Source organism: Athene cunicularia, assembly GCF_003259725.1.
Source record: "Athene cunicularia isolate RWA chromosome 2 unlocalized genomic scaffold, athCun1 chr2_part1, whole genome shotgun sequence".
Classification (NCBI taxonomy): domain Eukaryota; kingdom Metazoa; phylum Chordata; class Aves; order Strigiformes; family Strigidae; genus Athene; species Athene cunicularia.
Window position 1 is genome coordinate 118,270,908 of NW_020799095.1, and position 12,317 is coordinate 118,283,224.

Consider the following 12,317-nt stretch of genomic DNA (forward strand, 5'->3'; position numbering starts at 1 on the left):
AAGAGACAGGGGAAGGGAAGGGAAGGGAAGGGAAGGGAAGGGAAGGCCACAAAAGTCATTCTAAAACCAAGTAACCTAGGTTGTATTTGACAAGTGTCAAACTATGGCTTCAAAGCATTTTCACTGGAAAAGTAGGAGTTCAAATTTCCACATAAGATCTAGAAATGTTCTTATAGTTCACAATTATTAACAATTTTACTAATGAGATTGATTTAGAAGCCTACTATGATTTAAAGTAAAATGTTTTGAATAGCACAGCTGACAAATGAAGCAAAACTAACAACATAGAAAAGGATAATATTATAGGAAACTTTGTATTTAAATAGCGCTTTTTTTTTTTTTTTTCCCCAGCCGATGGTACTTCTGAAACACTGAGTTAAGCGTATTTTAATTTCTACCGAATCCTCTCTACCAATCTCAGTTTCAAAACTGTTATTTGTCCACTTAAATTCCCACGTCAACATTCCGCCCCAGAAACCACCAAAGAGCAAGGGGAAAACCAGACCAAAGAGAGGAAAAGAGTGAAACAACTGCTCTCACACATGTAAGGCACCATGGAAAAACTCAGTACAGCACCATTTTCTAATCTCACAAATATAACTGATACAAATGTATACAATACTTACAATACCAGTAAGCTTATACAGTTCAGTGTTATTTTCAAGATGTCTATCTTAGCAGTGAGAAAAATATGACCAATCACAACAAAGGCATTTACACATCTCTGTGGCGTGGGCATGCCTATATTAGGATTTAACTCCAGAAAACTGCCTGTCAAATACCAGTCTGTTTACTTTAGATAAAACATATTCCATTAATAAAAAGCTCAGGAAAATGCGTTCCATAGCGGTAAAAAGTAAAAAGCAGAGGGCGAGCCAGAGAGAACATTGTGTTTCCACATCAGCTATATAAGTAAGTAACACATAGAGCTACCGAACCTATACACAGAGATATCAAACCTATCATATTTGAATTTGAGTTCCATCACTTCTCAATCTCCGTTTCAATGACTTCATGCAGGTGTCAGTCCTCCTGATCCCTAGGGTAAACTTAGCATCTCTACACACTGAGGTGCAATGTGATGTGCAACCCAAGCTTGCACTTGCAAGAGATGCTTATGTTGCATGCTACCTTACATAGCTCTAATCTGGTCATCGAAATAATGTTCCTTCAGTCCTGGAATAGATACTATTACTGAAAACATATGATCTTACTGAAACTTTTGCTACAGTTCAGAAAGGCCAGCTCTGTGTGTCTTCTCCAGTGCCAAATCAAAAATTGAATTCATGTTTTCAATTTTCACAAAGCTGCAGCACTAAGAGGTTTTATTTTTCCCTTCTACCCAACCACCTATTACTTGGAAGCATGCTGAAGCTTCAGGCCATTCTTTCGAATGCCAAGCACCGAATTAAAACTCTGATTTGCAGGAAGTGTACCTAAACATTATCTAAAGCATTTCTACAGATTTTGACATTGTCATGGTGAACAAATAACTTACTACACACACACCTACAACATACAGTTATATATTCCGCACTTCCTTCTAAAATATTGAGATGCTCTCTCTCATAAGCATGCATTTAGTTTAAGTGTGTAACAATAAAATTTCAATTTAAGAGCCAAGAATTCAAGCTTCTTTGTTCCAGAAGGTTGCAAGTTAACAACAGACTGAAGTCAAACATAAATATATTCAAGTTAAATGCTAGTACTCAGCTCCAACAAATGGCCATGGTCATAGAAATGTCAGCTGGCTATGAGGTGAATTTGACTTCATGTTGATGTCCTCTGTCAGTCAGGGATGTGGCTGGTGCCCACACAAGGTTCAGAACCCTGCACCACTTCCTGAAACTGTATACCCAAGTCATCCAATTCGGTATGGTCCCTGGTTTACCCATCCTCTCTGCCTCTGAAATGCATATAGAGCATCTTCCCTGGAGAAGCAAGCATCCTCCTCACCCTAAGATGACTTGCCTCAGCCCTGGTCCTAGAGGGTGCCCTGGTGACAAGGACGTGGTTCCAGATATTATGGGAGAGACCAGATATGGGATAGGAATAGGAGGCCAAACCCTATATGCATGAGCAGGTAGTTCCCCATAGCAGGTGCTTCCTGCTGATACTGGTACCCACGCCAGTATCATCCATTTATACTGGAGCAGCATTATAAGAGTTAGGAAGTGGAATAAATTTTATTACTATTTTCTTATTAAGGTTTGTAGAACAACCAATTTAACATGCTTTTTGAGAGAACACAGCTATGTGCATAAAAGATTATACTTGTATCATCTCTCAACATGCAGAATTACAGTTTTGTACTTAATACAAATGTCTGTTAGATGTATCTTAAAACTCTTGGCAAAGGCATTGAAAGTACTATGTACATTGTTACTAAGCACAAAATTTAAAAGTAATAGATTAGGTCAGAACCACACACAAGTGTCTTGGCAAAGTACAATTAACTTGATAAAAATTAAATGCCCATAGTTGCCTGTACACTCTAGTTGAATACATTCTTAATACATCCATGAGTTTAAAAACTGATCAGTGAACATGAATAATGGTTACTAATGACTTCAAATTCCATGTCGGTCTTCATTCTATTTGCTTTAGTAAAATACTGCAACCAGCAATAACAAAAGATTATGAAAATTTCATCATCATTTTTAAGCATTTAAAAGGAAAACACAACTCAAAAATATTGTTGCTTTATTTAGTCAACTGTCATGGAATAAAACCTTGTGGACACAAGCTCTTTATCCACAAGTGGGAGTGTGTGTGTGTGTCTATATATTTATATATTTGTGTGTGTGTGTGTGTGTGTGTGTGTGTAAACACATACATATGAATACAGACTATGACAAAATAAAACATACGTAGGAATGGCTGTATGAGTCAAATGAAGAGACATCTAGTTAGTAACTAGTCTGTCATGGAAGCTAATAGCAGATGCCTCAGGAAAAAGTACAAGGCAGCTGCAGACTGATCCTTCCCCCAATAACTCCTCTCTTTGACAATCAGTAGGTTCAAGCTTAGCTGTGGTGTTGCTGTCCCTCCTCCTCCCTCTGAAATTATCTTCATTTGTGCCCAATTCCTTCTTAAATGCACATAGGCAACACCCTTTACAAGTGTTACCACAGCTCCCTTAACAGCAGAAATGACATTCTGGAAAAAATGAGAGTTCTAAGGGGACTCAATTGAAATAAATCAAAATTTTATCACTGACTTCACTGATGTTTGGATTTTCCTCCTACTCTACTAGAGAAAGATGTCAAACTTATTTCTCTCTTTTGTAGGACACAAATCACTCCATTGGTCTGATACAACTATGTTTGTATCCTGAAGCCCAAGGAAAACAAGGTTACTCTACTATTAAAGCTGTATGTTCATTATTAGCCACCTTATTCTCTTTGTAAAAATAAACTAATTAATTTATGTTAATAATAAAACCGTCTATGGTAAAGAAGAATCACAAATGCTAAGAAAGAATCAGCATATATTCCACGTATTTTTAATTTTGGAACAGAATGAAATATAATTACTAAAGAGGGGAAGAAACACCCGTTACATTCATAAGAGGAGTTGACTAGAAGCCTGAAATACATTTCCCCAAAGTAAAAAACAACATACATTTAAAACTAGTTGAACAAACACCTGAGAAAACTTCATGAAAAGTAACAAAAATATCTTTATTACTATTGTAGTTCTAACACAAGTTTATTCATGAGAACCTTGTGTTAGATGGTTGCTCAATCACAACAGCCTACGCTATCAGGAATGGAAAATCAGCACTACAGTATCCTGATGGTTTGTTTGGGGACAGATGCATAGGAGAAAATTAAATGGAAACAGTAAAGAGGAGATTCATGTACAACACGCACTGCAGATTAAGTGCATTTATCATAAACTTTTGGTTTTATTCTTCATTTAGGATTTTCATCAAATTCCTGAGATTGTCTTACACTTTGTATCTTCACAATCCAGCCAGCCCTTCACTGTACAGCTCCAGCTATCAGGGAAACTACTCACAGCATCAGCCACTGCATCCTGGGTATTGAGAGTAGCCCACTTCTGAAAGACACAGACTTTCAAGTCTTACTCCTCACTTTCAGAGAATAGAGCTTTATTTGCTAATAATTATTTGTAGTCCAATTCAGGCATCCTTCTAAGTCCTGCCACAGCTGGAGGTAAGCAAGTAAGAAAACCTAAGGAGGAATGCAGGCAGTAAGACAACTCCATTGGGATTTCCTCGCAGGTACAGTGATTATCAACTTACAAACTGTCTTCTCCTTTACTCAGCTCAGACAGCTTGGCTTGTAGACCCACCCCTCAGTCCTTAACTCAGCTTTCTTATTACAATTATGGAGCTATCCTATAAGAGTGTGCTAACAAATTTATTCTATTTATTAATGAAGTAGTTTCTGAGAATCAAGGTTGTTTTCACACCTTTCCTCATTTTTTCCCCCATTACCAGTCTAAGTAAATAAATACAATAGCACTGCAAAATCTAACCAGCCGGTTGAGTTCCTAATAACATTTGTTATTAAATATTGTGCTAAGAACTCTGGAGTGAAATGAAATATTTCAAAGTAGTACTCTAGCTCAGACTTTCCAAGAAGGGTTTTTTCTTAGAACATGGTATATTTTGCAATGTAGTCATGTCTTCCCTCCCTCCTTGCACAAGAAATTTACCTTACAAAGATGACAGGAAAAAAAAAAAAAAAAAAAAAAGAAAAGAAAAGAGAGCAACACCTTTTGAACATTACCAGTGTAACCTCGTTGACTATAGTAGCATACGGTATTTTGAAGAGTGGACAAACAAAATTACTCTGGTCAATGACAGTGCTTGAAAGATTTCTATATGCTGCATACCATACTTCTGCAAGAAACTGCTTATGAAAGAAAATACGCCACCTTGAGTTTTGTGAGAACACGGAGCCACCTGAGGAACACAGTCTATACCAAAAGGGTGATGTTCAAATTTCCCCCCTTAATACATCCTAAAAGACATCAGGCAAATCAAAATGACTGTAAAGCAGAAAAAAAAATAATCAATTTTTCTGCAAAACATAGGTGCCAACATTTCAGCAAGCACTACTTGGCCCCCACTATCTTGTTAGATCTTCCGTAATGAAATAAAGGAAGAAAACACAAGAAGCAGAGAGGAAGTTTCATTGTTCTTGTGGCTTTGACATTTGGTGCCGCAAACGTGACGGGTTCTCAAGCCTCCACTCAACAGCAATACCGGCCCCAAGCCTCTGTATCAAAATGTAGGTATACTGCAATTAAAATAATCAAACTGAGACAAAAGAGAACAAGCAAATAAATAGCGCAAAGTTGTTTACGTTTCTGGCTCTGCCCTCACAGTATGAAATAAAGTCTCTTCAAACACATACTACATTAATTTGAAAAACAATAATATTTTCCTTCCCCCCTCCTATCTCAAAGTAGCATGAGTTTTTCAAAGTCCTAAATAAAATAAACTAAGGCATTTCCTGTATGTATTTAGTTAATTATTAAACGGATTCTAAGCATGATAGCCACCACCACTATTTCAGTATGAATCCGGGAAAACACACTTTAGCAAACTGCCAGTGTACTGCAGCAATGACATGCATCTTCACAGTCCTGCCCTTAACTTTGGAGGCAAAATTCTAGACAAGTGACAAACAGCATCCCTACACAAATTCAAACACTTCATTTCATCTCTTTTGTTTGTGGTCTGGGATAAGTATTATTGCTGTGAGGTAAAGAGCAATGCTGGGCTCAATGCAGTGTACAACAGGAAAATAAAGCCAACAAGCCTGCAATAACTTCCCGAGCAGGGGAAACAGCATACTATCTTCACTTACTACAAGTAACTATCTATAACGTTTTTACAGGGGATATTATTATTTAATTAATCTGCAATATTAAATGTTGCCCTCCCAAGGTTAAAAGAAAGGTAAATACTGCCAAGATATTTAATGACATCAGCATGCATAACCATGAGATAAATACGAGGTCTGAAGATTAACTGAATGTCATTCTGTTTACAGGATCACGTACTTATAAAGAAAACTATTAAGATTAGAGAACTGAGAAAGTTATATAACTACAAACATTTCAGTGTGTTTTGTCTACTTAATCTCTTGGTCAGAAAGATAAATCTTTATTGCAAAAATGTCTCAGTCTGACTTATTCTGTACTTTTTCATGTGCACAGAAATTACTGAATATTGAATAGTAATTACTGCAATGAAAGAGACATTCTTGGGCTCCACCTCCTCTTGACAGTGGGAAAATATAGATGGGTTGTGTATTACTCCGGTTGCCAGAAAACTTGCTTACAAAAATATTTCCTGTGCACTGACCAAGATATATTTAGCCTCGTAAACCCTTAACGCTGTCACAGGCAACCAGAAGTACACCTGTAGCCATTAAAAAGGGGGAAAACTACAGAAACTAAAGAATCAAATTTACATGATTCCTTTGTAGAAACGTCTTTAAAGTATCTTGCTTAAAAAGAAATTAGCTCTTCCTCCCACTTGTCCAAACCAACACACACCCCCTGCCCACCCCCATCCAGACACCTATGATGCACACACGGGAGCACACATACGTGCAAAAAGACAGCACTAACAATGAAGTCACAGCACTTCAGGAACACACCTTGTTGTCTTCCAGCCTTTGCAGTTGAAGGCAGATCTCACTAGTTTTTCTGCGTCTTCAGATCAAGATGTAGACAAATTCCCCATCCATCACACTGGCTTTAAAAAAAAAAAAAAAAAAAAAAGAAAGAAAAATAATACAATAGAAAAGGAGACAATTACCAGTAAATTTAGAGCCTTAAAAATATCAGCTCTCCGTTATCCCAAACCAGTGTTATGTCTTGATGTAAACCAAAGCACATGCTGAGTGAGGACGTGCGCACACAGCAGCTTATCATCTCTGTCATCTGCTTCTAATGACAGCTGACAAACTGACCACGCTAATCCTTCCCTAACTGCTGATCAGAGAGATCCCCCTTTGACAATCCAGCATGGTGGAGTACTCGAAAATTCCTCCTGCTTCTGTTCTGTTGCTGCTCTAAAAAGCAGTTTCCTTTTCATTGAGATAATAGCCTTTTCTGCAGTCACGTGGCGCCCGGGTTACATTAGCAGAGCTTGATGATAATAGACAAGAGTAACTCCCCTCCCTCCCTTCTGCTGGTTTTAAGCATACGACTCCAGGAGAAACCCTAACCAGCACACTTGAAATAATTTTCCATCTTCCTCTATCGAAAAGCAAATTGTGCTGTTGGTGGAGGAGTACACGTACTCTCTCTACTTCTTGCACCAAAACTAATTAACAAATACATTTTTAGGCAGTGCCTTCATTGGGGCACACACACACTAGTCATAAACATGTCATACGAGACTAAACTGAATATTAAGCATGCTTAATACTGAATATCTGGCATGCCAGAATTACTCTTTTTCCCCTAGAGTCCTTTAATTTTTGCCTGTAATTTCAGTTTTGCTGCAATAAATACTCCTCTCTCAGCAACATCCTATGGTTCAACTTCTCCCAGCACCCAGCTCTGCTGCAAATACAAAAAAAGCACAAATAACAAATGATTTGCACTACAACCTCCAGTGTGCTTCCCTTTCTTTTTTTTTTTTTTTTTTTTTTTTTTTTTTTTTTTTTTTTTAAAGTAACATCATATATCTTGCTTTAAATCAGTATGATTTAAAGCAGTATGACAACCATCTTAAATATTTTTTAAATACATTGCCCAGTGTGGAAACCTACTTAAGCTTCAGCTTCAGAGTTCCCATCCCTCCTGAATGCCAAGCCCTGGGCAGTTTTGCACCTCACTGTTCAGAAGGTTTCCTGCTTGTAAAAGGCAATGTATACATGCAAACACACCGCTCTGTCCTGCCTTCACTGAAGTATTTCACAGACTGAAAGCAGAACAAACCTTTCCTCTTCTGCACTGGCACACCTTTTCCCTGTTGGCACAAGGCATAAAGACACCCAATTTATTCCCCCCAGGTCTGTCCACCTCTGACAGCGCTGGGCAGTGCAGGAGGGCACAGACCAGCATAGCCTTTCACCTGACATTTCAGTGTTGGAGCTGGCAAACTGTTTAAGAAAGCACTGGATGAAGCATCTTAAAGTAATTTTCAAGCTTGAAAAACAACTTTTGCAGCTTTGTACCTATTCTTTTTCAATCTGATTAGGAAACGGAATTATCTCCTTTTCTCATACTACTTCCATCTTTTCCCATTACACTAGATCATTCTACTTAAAGACAACATTGTTCATAAACTTACCGTTTCTCCAGAAACTGAAAAGAGTAGTGTTAGAGACTGTGGTTGTAGTTACAGGAAAATAAGGTGGAAATTGTGAGGAAATAGTGGCTATCCCATACACACCACCTTTGCCAACACTGCCCTGTCACCTTTTCTGTTTACTCCGTTCCCCAGGGACAGCCTTACTCAGGAAAGTGGCCCTGACCAAGGCTCTGCGGGATCCCTGCTCCAACACTACGATCAAAGCACAACTTTTCTGCGCCAGAGGAGCTGGAAACAGAACATGAACTGGGGCCCTTGTGCAGTGGCATGAATCCTCTCTTCTACTCTTCCCTTTTCCATGCTTTAGAGAGAATCTGTGAGAAAGATCCTCCAAACAGGAGGAAATAATCTGGTTCCATAAGGAGACTATGTAATACACTATGTTCAGCAGAAAAACTTATAAACATACACACTAAATTGAGGTTAGGGTTTTTTTGCCAGTTCTTTCTAAGTATGTCTTTCCATCTCAAAGTGCCACACTATATAGGGTAAGCAAAATGAACATTGTTCAGAACTACATATAACTTTAAGCCCAACAGAACAAGAACTGCTTTGCAATCTTAATATTCTTTTATTAAAACAAATTATCACTTGCATCTTCCATATTAATTCCTTCCTCTGAAGGCAGGTGTATCAAGCATACTGGTTAAACTGGAAAATGATACAAATGTTGGAAAAACTGTGAAGATTACAGAGACCATCTCTGATATTCAAGAAAATATATTAATAGACAAGCACCAGAAGGAAAATGAGCTTTCACAAGAACATGCACACACATAATATACTTCACTTGTGAAGTACAAATCTAAGGAAAACAAAAAAATGGGAGCATACCAGTCAGATACCATAGCTAGAACTGTACTGCTAATATTTACAGGAAAGATGATTAATTCAAAGACAACACAATATGATGAGCAAAAACACAATAATCACAGTGTTAGGAAAGGAATTGTGTGTAAATACAAAGGAGGTAACAGAAAAGGGTCATTGTAGCAATAAAATATCAACTGAAGACTGAGAGGATTGAAAGTATACAAACGTTGTTAAAAAGATTGCTTTGTGAAGAAGAGAGTACAGATCACGCAAATGAAGAAGAGCGAATATACCACTGCAGTGCACAGACTAAGGAAAAGCAGAAATGAGTGAAAAAATATTCCTGTTAGAAAACACCACTCTGATTATAAATAAGGAAACATGCAACAGCAAAGGAGGAAAGGCTCTTTGGTTTCTTCAGGAAGCAAATATATGCTTCCAGTGGAAGTGACAGAATTCTTGCTTCCTTGGCACAGGAATCATATATATAATTTGGGGATGAACAGGTGACCTTTAAGACTAATTCTGGAACTACAGGGTTTTTTTCATTTTAGGATAAGACAAACATTGTACACAGCAGGAGATGTTCATCTAAGTTTTCTCTAAGAAATGCATTTCATTAATACCTCATTTTGTTTGACCAGCCACATAGGTGGCTTTGCAGTAGACACTGGGAAGTTGTACCTTCACTAAAACATTTACAATTTATATTTTAACATGATCAAATAATTGAAATTGATAAACAGAAACCTGCTTTCATTGAATGCATTTCACAGTACTGTTGAGTTTGTGTTTTCTTTTTCTTCCTTCGTTTTCTCTTATGAAAGAGTGAATTGGGCAGAGATGAGGACATACCACAACACAATCTAGCATTGTTTGCCCTTCTTGCAACCTGAGGCAAGGACTGGTAAAGCAATCTTTTCAATGTTTTTAGTCCCAAACCATGATTTTCTAGTCCTTTCTCTCACCTTTCATACCATACCCAGGAGTATCCAATTCCATCTTCACAATCCCTTCAATCCTCTCACTTTGGAGTACCCAAAGGGGTACCATAATCGCCAGCTATAGTGACGGCCCTTGTTTACACTGCCAAACAGACACACCAAAATGTGTTTGAAAGATTACAAAGCTGACTTGCTGGGCTTTATGCAAGGCAAGAGGCCACTGACTTTAAGAAAGCTGACTAGGCAGCATTGAGTAATGCTTATGAGAAAGACTGGAAGGGCAAAGTCCTTCACTGGCACGGAGAGCAACAAGCAGAAACTACTAGGACTGACTGCCAAGAAGCAACATAAGGATATTACTGCTCAGGTCAGGAACAAAGACAGTACAATGATTTTTCATGTGTTACATTTCAGTAAATATAGAAGCAAGCATAGAGTTTTCAAATATTAGGTCAATTTTTTGAATTTTTTTATCTGAATACTAACAAAAATGTTAGGGTTTTCACCTCAAAACTGGAAACCTGTTGACTTACATGTCAATGATATTAACATTTTATCAGTTCAGGAACTCCTAATTCACCATTACTTGAAAACTAAGTAGATTTTATTTTTCCTTTTATCAGCTGAGGAAAAACAAATAGGACAGTGTATATAAATCTAGTTTTTCTGACCTCTGCATCTCCTCTTGAGGGACACAAGAATCGTATCAAATGTACTTCCACTGGGATTTGGAGCACTTGGCATTTCTCACAGTCAGTCTGTGTATTAGCAGTACATCTATCTACAGTGCTAAGCACCTTGTGACTTCTGTCCGTGTGAGGGCAATGAAAAGACACCCTTCCCTCTCTACCTCTCAGATACTACTGTTGACTTCTCTGTAGTATGAAAAAGTTCACGCTTCTTGAACACAGCTTACCAAGGCTCTCATAACTTTGCAAGCATGCATGCAGCCACCCACTCAGAGTACTCTGTGTGCATGTTTCTGCAATATCTAACTGGATAATTCAATACTGCACTGTGTGCTATATATAGCAATTAAGTTCTGTATGGGCATGTCCACTGACAATTGTTCTCTTTTTTTTTTTAATACAAGTTTGATGACTATGGTTAACTGAGATTTCTGAGTATGGTTGGTTGGGATTTCTCTTTTTTTTTTTTTTTTTTCCCCTTTTTTTCTTTTTTTTTTTTTTTTCAATCTCTACTGCTTCACTCTCTTACCTTCAATTAAGAAGACACATGAGAGAAGAAAAATGGCTTCTTTCAGTGTGATCTGGAAATAGTTAGCTCATGGCTCAGCTCCTTCTCATCTTGCAAACTACAAAAGGGTCAGATCCCCTGCTCAGGGTGCTTGCTGGTGCTCTCCATGGGTTATACACAGCGAGGTACTCTCTGGTGGAGATGGGCTTCAACCCACAGAGAGACAAGTTCAAGACAGTGGGTTGCTTCCAATCTGCACTGACGGCACATGAGAGGAACCCAGCACAGGAAGTTGAGTAAACCAGAACGAGAAGGGAAATACTACGTAGCATAGAAAGAAATTTGTATTAACAGTGTATGTTACATGAATATAATAACATTTAGTGCTACCACCTATTTTTAACAGAATGTAGCTAAATTATGAAGAGTCTGGGATTTTGGTTTTTAAAGAAATGATTTTTTAGCTCTACAGAATGGGCCTTTCAGTGAATATATTTTTAAAATCAGTTCAAACTCATTATTTCACCTCATCCCAGAACAGAAGTACTTATATAGGAAAGGGCTTCTGACAATAAAAGGTTCCGGAAATCTGCGGACCAACAGCTGGCAAGATTCTATGGCTGAGATTTAAATTAGACAAAAGTTTAAATTAGACAAAAGTCAGACTAGACAATATTTATTATTAATAGCAGAACAAAATCATACTAATTTATCGAATGATAGGGTAGGGTTTTTTTTCATGTTGCTCAGCTAGGAATAAATATATTTCTAATTGACATGATATGACTCAATCAAGGTAGAGGACTGAGGAAGAAATAATTTGGTGAAATTTCATGGTCTCTGATAACCAGGCAAGTGTAATGCTCCATCTGGCCATAACAGCAACCTTGTATGAACTCAGCAAGATTTGATATATTGTCTGTGGTTTTCCTTGAAATAGAAAGTTGCTGTTGTGTTTAATGCAAGTGGGACCTCTACCTTTAGTTCAGGATACAGCAAATTATCATACCTGGTGATGAATACATGGGTCTCTGCACCTAGATCAGTCTCTG

At 37.8% G+C, this 12,317-nt stretch overlaps 1 protein-coding gene across 9 annotated transcripts in view; it reads right to left on the bottom strand.

The window, feature by feature from the left end:
* NCOA2 (nuclear receptor coactivator 2) overlaps positions 1 to 12,317 on the bottom strand; it is a 187,879-nt gene that overhangs the window by 90,260 nt on the left and 85,302 nt on the right. For 2 of the 9 annotated variants that reach the window (XM_026841597.1, XM_026841601.1), the window contains exon 3: positions 6,645 to 6,742. The exons of 6 other annotated variants lie outside the window; for them this stretch is intronic. The gene's annotated coding sequence lies outside the window, so the exon portion shown is untranslated. Of the gene's footprint in view, positions 1 to 6,644; positions 6,743 to 6,805; positions 7,008 to 12,317 lie in introns of those variants that run through there. One more of the 9 variants, XM_026841605.1, reaches the window with a different exon arrangement.